The 7,760-nt window shown below is 45.1% G+C and overlaps 1 protein-coding gene across 5 annotated transcripts in view; it reads left to right on the top strand.

Annotated features, from left to right (window-relative positions):
• Positions 1 to 7,760, top strand: part of LOC102374542 (mitogen-activated protein kinase 10) — a 258,167-nt gene that overhangs the window by 103,751 nt on the left and 146,656 nt on the right. The window lies entirely within an intron of this gene.

Below are 7,760 nucleotides of genomic sequence, written 5' to 3'. Positions count from 1 at the left end.
TGACCTCCTGGTTGCCCCGGGCAACCCACAGCTGTGCTCCTTATTCCCTGCCAGGGCTCTTTCCCTGGCAGTTTCCCCTCTCTAGGAGCAGAGCACCTCGGTGCTCTGTGACACATGGACAACACCAAAGGCATAATGCAAATCTATATATATGTTAACAGTTTTACCTTTAGCAAGGGTACAGGCATGAGTGAGGGCAACAAGTTCAGCAATTTGGGCAGAATAGATGGAAAGTAAAAAATTACTTTCGAGTACTTCATGCTAGGAACATACAGCGTAACCTGCAACAATAGAGCCTTTGGAATTTCTTAGGCAGGACCCATCAACATACAAGACTAGGTCAGCATTTGGAATGGGAATGTCCTTTAAGATCAACTCAAGGTAAAGTTAAATGAGTGGTAACAGCGAGGCAGTCATGAGGCTCACCATCAGAAGGTGCAGGTAACCAGGAAGCAGGATTAAGTACAGGGCACCGAACTAAAGTAATGTGGGCTGCAGAAAGTAGCAGAATTTCATATTTAGTTAAATGGGCATTTGAAAGGTGTTGGGTTTTGGTTTCTAAAAGAAGTGCAGCCACTGAGTAGGGTACAGCAACAGTTAAGGGCGAAGCTAAAACAATATTTGCAGATGATTCTACAAGAATGGCAGCAGCAGCAACTGCCTGAAGGCATGGTGGAAACCCAGTTGCTACAGGATCTAAGGCTGTACTATAGTAGGCAATAGGACGATGTTTATCTCCATGGGATTGAGTAAGTACCCCCAGAACAAAGCCATCTTTTTCATGACAAAAGTGTGTAAAAGGCTTTGAATAATCAAGAAGTCCCAGTGCAGGTGCCTGTGAAAGGGCAGTTTTAATGACAGAAAAGGCATTTTCGGCTTCTGGAGACCATTGCAAAGCTTTAGGGACGTCCTTTAAGGTAAAATTTTGCAAGGATTTTACAATTGAGGCATAGCCCAAAATCCATTGGTGGCAATATCCGGCCATGCCTAAGAAGGTGTGCTTTTGAGAGACAGTTGTGGGCTGAGGGATTTTGAGAAATGTTTCAATTCACGCAGTTGAAAGGTGACGTTCTCCGGCGGAAATATCATGGCCTAAATAATGAACCTTTGGTAAGCAGAGCTGAAGTTTTTCTTTAGAAGCTTTGTGGCCTTTTAGAGCAAGACAGGTCAAAAGGTGCAGAGAATCAATTTTACAGGCTTCAAAGGAAGGTGAGGCAAGCAAAAGATCATTGACATACTAGATAGGGACAGAACAGTTTTTGAACTGAATGTCATCTAAATCTTTCTTCAAAATTTGTGAAAAGATAGAAGGGGACTCTATATCCTTGTAGGAATCTAGTCCAAGTATATTGTAAGCCTTTATAAGTAAATGCAAACAAAAACTGACTATCTGGATGAATAGGAATTGAAAAAAAAACAGAATACAAATCTACAACAGTAAAGAAACAAGCTTCTGGTGGGATGCAAGAAAGAATGGTAGCTGGGTTAGGTACTACAGGAAAAATAGGTAAAACAACAGAATTAACGGCTCGCAGGTCTTGCACAAAGCGATAAATAGTTTTGCCTGGTTTCTTAACTGGCAGAATTGGAGTATTACAAGGACTAGAAGTGAGGATCAAGATACCTTGTTGAAGGAGGGAAGAAATGACTGGTGTGATTCCTTGCTCAGCCTCCTTGCTGAGAGGATACTCGAAAATGTGCGGAAGCTGCTTTCGTGGATCCAGATGAATTTTAACAGGTTCAGCGGTGTGTATCTGCCCAACTTCATTAGCATGCTGTGACCATAGGGCAGGGGGTACCTGTTTAAGGATTTCTTCTTTGAAATCAGAGTTTGTTGTAGAAACAGGTGGGGTTGCTGGTTCAATCATAGCAGCAAGAACTGTGCATTCATTTTCTGCTGGTACTTCAAGGAAAACTCCATCCGCTGTACAATAAATAGTACAACCAAGTTTACAAAGTAGGTCACGACCTAAAAGATTAACAGGGATAAAATGGCTTAAAAGGAAGGCATGGTGGTCAGAGATAGGACCAAGAGTAACGGACAAGGGTTGAGTTACAGGATGAGAAATTACTTGGTTAGAAATGCCGACAGCATTAACTACAGCATTGGAAAGAGGTGGATCGGGAAGATCAAAAAGACGCAAAGCAGAACGGCTTGCCCCTATGTCTACAAGGCAAGTTACCCTTTTCCCCGCTATAGTACATTCTACAAAGGGTCCAGACTGATCAATGGGTAAGAGTGGTGAAAGGATTAAGTTCCTATCCCTCAGGCGGTCCTAATATTGAGATAAAGAATTTTGGGGAAGAGGCAGGCAGAATTGCTGATGTTGATCTGCAGAGTTTCCTGTTGAAGGGGTAGAGGTATGCGGTCTGTTGGGACATTCTCCTTTCCAATGACTAGTTTGACCACAGTAAAAACAGGAAGAACAGTCAATGGAGGAAACATTTGTCTGCCAGCACCTGTGTTCCCTTCCTTGGCCTCGTGAATTCATAAGGCGTAAGCTTGAACTGGTTTCCCTGACCTGCATGGGCAGTCCTTTACCGATAACCCCTTTAGAGATTTCAAAAGGTCTCTTACCTTGATTTGGCACCTGGGGTTTCAGAGGGGAACGGTCCACAAGCCCATCGGTACTCTCAGCCGCGCGTTGCCATCTGAGTCACGGCACCAAGAATTGTGGAAGAAACAGGCTTCATTTTATTGTTTGGTCACAAAGTTGTCAGAGACCTTTATTAAAGAAGCAGCTCCTGGGGAAAGCACCAGACAGACAGAACTTCCTCTTATCAGTCCCGCATGCCCCCTCCCCTCCACCCCACCAGACAATTGAAGCAAGCCTTTTATATGTTCCAATTCAGGTCGCATGACACAAGATATAACAAGTCAAAGAAAAACTGGTTTGAACCAGAAAGTTGCAAGGGGGCATAGACTGTGGTTTGACCTATTGACCTCATAGGTCTACTCAGCTCAACAAGGGAAAAGGGCGGGAGAAAGAACAGATTGCAAAATAGGTGGGAAAAAGCAATCATTAGCAAATAGTGCACTAACTCAAGAAGACAGTAGAAATTATGGCCTGGGGTTTTCTTCTTCCACAACAGCCAGCCTGTTTTATAGCAACATCTGTCTGCACTGATATATTATGATACAGTACAGGGATGGATCCAGGATTTGGCAAAAAAGGGTGCAAGAGCAGCCACCTGTGCTGCAGGGGTGGCTGCACCCTTGCTCCCAGCCTCCCCCTCCCTTCAACCCACCCCTGAAAAGAGACTGGTCCACAGGAGCCTCTGGGGACTTGTTAAAAGTCCCCAAAGACATAGGAATCCTCCCTTTCCCCTCTCTGCTCAAAGGCCCTCCCCTTCCTTCCCTCCTTTGCCTCTGCTGCTTCTTTTCGCACTGTCCTAAGAGTGAGGGAAGCTTCAAAGTGGCTCCTGTCTGGTCTAGCCAGGCTACATGGGGGCTTACGGGCAGTGGCAGCAGCAGCAGTGGGTGCCTGGTGGGTTCCCCCACCCTTCCCAGTCCCCCAGAAGCAGACACAGGGAGGGGGAACTCCCCCCCTTCCCATCTCTGCTGCCTCTGTCACTGAGCCCAGGCCCCACACAGTCTGGCTGGAGTGGGCAGGAGTGGCTTTGAAGCTTCCCCCACCCTGGGACAGTGGGGAAAGCAGCAGTGTCAAATGGGGGCAAAGGTGGAAGAGGAGGGGAGGGGATGTGCCTTTGAGCACGGAAGGGAAGGGGGCAGGATTTTTACTTGCCTTGAGAACTTTAAGAAAAGTCCCTGGAGGCTCCCATGGTACAGTCCAAATCAAAAGTGGGTTGCAGCCATACCACTGCACCTCCTCTGGATCCACCCCACTATATTACTTGACTCTTCTCCTAAAACAGAGGCAGGCAAAATTGGCCTGCAGGCCAGATTCAGCCCATCAGGCAATTCCATCTGGCCTGCAGGGCCCCTCCATAAGCCTTGTGTTAGCCCTGGGTCTGGGATGCCCTTCTGCAAGCCAGCACATACATGCAGGAGGTGCGGTTCTGATTGCTAAGCAACCACCCCCCACTGCAGCCTAACCCACCCCAGCCCCAAGCCAGAGGCATTAGAGACAAGAAGCCTCTGCCTGGCAGAGCTTGTGCTTGGCCTCCCTGTGGCTGTTCCCAGCCTCCCTGCCTGCAAGCCAGGAAGTGCAGGGGCCAGGGGTCTCCTTTTAGGGGAAAGGGTGCAGAAGTGCAGGGAGCTGTGTGCTATGGGACTGGGCAGGGCTGGCCCCACATGCATGTGCAGCAACGTGCAGCTGGGGATTTTAGTAGAAGCACAGGAGCTGTGCACTGTGGGGCAGGGCTGGCACTGCATGCTGCCTCCACATGTGACCGGGGACTCGGGAGGGAGTGCTATTGGGCTGGGCAGAACTTATTCCTCATGCTGCCAACATGCAGCCGGGGACTTGGGCAGGAGCACTATTGGACTGGGTGGGGATGGCCCCAAACACTATGGCCATCTGTGGCTGGGGACTGGGGTGGGAGCATGGAGAGGTGTGCGGATGGGGCTGGGCAGGGCTGCCCCACTCGCTACCACCACATGCAGCTTCAGGGAGTCGTACACTTCCAGGACTCTGAGGACCCCCTCCTCCACACACACATACCTACACCCTCCACAGCCCCCAAACTCACTCCCAGCTGCCCACCATAACTGCACAGCCCCCCACACACACTTGCAACCTCCCACTCCCTACCATACCCACACCCTCCCACATACCTCGCACCCACAGCCCTCTACAGCCACCCCCCACCAACACCCCTTATACCCCACCACACACAATATTACAAGACTAAGAATATTTTGACCTAGAGGCAATTGTCACTAGATACACTATGCAAACACACATAAGTCAGGACAAAGGTATTTTTTAAATAAAATGTATGCAGCATATAGTTATACTGAATTTTTTTGGGGGGGGTGGGGAGGGTTTTAAGTATATGATTTGTTTTTTGTTTTTTTTTCTGGTTTCAAGTTGGCAATGCCTCCCTCTCCCAAAATAGTACTTCCAGGACAAGGGGAGGGTCTTCTGGTGGCAAAGATCAGGAGTTAGGGGGCAGGAGTTCTGGTTCCAAGGTGGTAGCCAGGGTGCAGGGTACCTGTCAAGGGGCAGGGTTACTCTTGTGCTCACCAAAACTCATTAAGTGGCCCTCCAGCCAAAATGATTGCTCACAGCTGTTGTAGAATGTTGAAAAGTAGCTCTCATTTCAAGCAAAAGGTCTTATGTTACCTATGGGCCAGAACCCCATCTGCTTCATGAATGTAAATCCAAGTTGTTCCCCTGGCTTCAATAGACTTATTCAGATTTACATTTGTGAGATCAGAATCATTTCCTTGCAAACTGCTGCATAACTTGACAGTTGTATATAGATAGCTGCTAGTGTTATGGCAGTAATAGTAGAGGTAACAACAACAACATTATAAATTATATACTATAATAAGCATAAAAAATAATCATAGATTATTCTAATTCTTCATCTTTTTTTTTTTTAATTTACTTTGTTTAACATTTTGTATAGTTCATACTATAGCTCATGTTGTACAGCTCATCCTATTTCACAGATCCCTAGCCCCTGAATTTTATGGGTAGGCCCAGATCATGGGAGGTGTCAGTTATAATTTAACAAACTTATCTCTATGAATCTTAAGAATGATGTAGCTCCCTGGAAACCTAGAGCTGTGGTTTGATTCACCAGTTTATCAGTTGCCTTCCCCTTATTGAAGTCAATATTTTATACCAGCTGCAAATCTACCCCTAAGTTCTGAACTGGAAAACTAGGCCAGCAACAAAGAACATTGCTTAAAAGAACATTTATAACTTTCTTCCTGTAAAGTGAAGGTGACCCAGTGCGACTCTCCAGGTCTGAATTTTTTTCCCAAGAGTAGTGAACATAACTGGTGAGATAAATATACCTCTGCATTCTGGTAAATTAAAATACAGCCATTTATATATTGTGTCTAATTATGAAAGTCTAATTGAAACTCATTGAGAGAGAGCAGCCAGTTCACTCCATTTTTTGGGTGGTTAACTAGATGGATATTGTTTTGGCTGAAACCTCCATGATAAGTTAAAACGATACAAAAAAAGTCATTTTATGCTATTTTCTGCAGCATAGGTTGGTGTCACTCTTAGAAGAGGTTTGGCATCTTTCCAGACAGGCCAGTCTTATATTTGGGAATGACTAATATGGTGCAGGTAGAATAAGAAAGTAATGTTTTAGACTGCATGTAAATCTACATCAATGAACCCCTTGGTTTTGTGGAGCCATTAGGGTTAAGGAGCCTACCCGCACAGATTCGTTTGCTAACTAGGGACCTTGGTAAGTGCATTATGTATCATAACAATTGTGTAGATGTTTTTCTGTGTTTGATTTATTTGGTTTGGGGGTGTCATTTCTTCCTTGGGGCAGAATTGTACATGGTAGTTAATTTGGCCCAGAAAGAAGTTTGTTATTTTTACTCTGAAGGGAGATGTTATCATTCCCTTTCTATTTTCAACAAAATCAAGGTGAAAACTGAATGATGAAATCACCAACGTGACTTTTTCAAATGGCCTCTCTGTTGATGAGAAATTGTTTCAGTAGCTTTAGTTCCATGACAATGGATATCCAGGGGTCAAAAAACCGCGGGGAAAAAATGGAGCAGTGCGCTCTCCGGCAGCATGCCCTTGAAGCACAGAGAACTCCAGACTGTGTGGTATGTGGCGCTGCAAATGTCTGCATACCGCACAACTGCACTTTTCTGGATGCTCCCGGGGAGTATATTCTGGTCTCTGCCTGTGCTGTGAAGCACCCCTAAAACCAGCATAACAGGTCATCTGTGGATTCCCTTTGAGTACAGGAAGACCAGATCGGGATGCAGCAGGAAAAGTAGCTACTAAAACACCACCGCAAACTTCCAGCATAAAGATTGTTGCAGTACTATCCCCATATCCAGGAAACATTCATTATTGAAATTTCCTTTTGGGTCATAGCCCTGAGGCTATTTTAATTTGTGTTGGGATGGAAAGGCCCCAGACAATCCTCTGCGGGGAAGAGGGTAATGATAACTTACAGAACCATTTACTCCATCCCCATCCAGCCCAGCAGCTTAGCTAGACAAGATGACCTTATACCATCTGTTTAGTTCAGAACCTTGCAAGCATCATGGAGTAACCTGTAAGAAGATAAATATTGTTACAGGCTTGGTGCTAAAGTTAAGATTTGAAGCAAAGGCAGATTAATTGTTTTCTCAATGTTTATCTTGATGGAAAACAATTGGTTGCTAGCAGCAGCTTTCCTTTTAGAATTTGGTGGCATTTTATCATTCAGTCAGCAAGAAGTATAGCAAGGAAGGTTAGGAAGAAATTTCTCTCTCTCTCCAAGTGACAATTCTTGCTACATTTCAGTCAGAGGAGAACAGTATGGGATTTTTGTGTTTGATTTTGTTTTCATGTTCATTTTTATAGTATGACTCTGAGGCGGGTGTGCAAAATAGTAGCTGTTTGTTCTGCTTCCCTAAATCTTGTAGAATGAAGAAATCAAAGCTATCTGAATTGTTCCTGTAATCCTAAATATTTGTTATTGGGCCAGTCTGGGAGTACCAGGAACTAGACACTGCCAACCCTATTTGCAGCTTTCTACCGCATTTTCTAGATGTATCTGCAAATTGTTGATAAACAAAAAATAAATAAATGGAGCTTTAGTTTGTTGAAGCCTCAAGCAATCTTTAGCCTACTGAGGGACTTCCCAGATATATGTTA

Source organism: Alligator sinensis, unplaced genomic scaffold (assembly GCF_000455745.1).
Source record: "Alligator sinensis unplaced genomic scaffold, ASM45574v1 scaffold125_1, whole genome shotgun sequence".
NCBI lineage: Eukaryota > Metazoa > Chordata > Crocodylia > Alligatoridae > Alligator > Alligator sinensis.
Note: the sequence above shows the minus strand (reverse complement) of the source record. Positions and strands in the feature narration are given on the sequence as shown.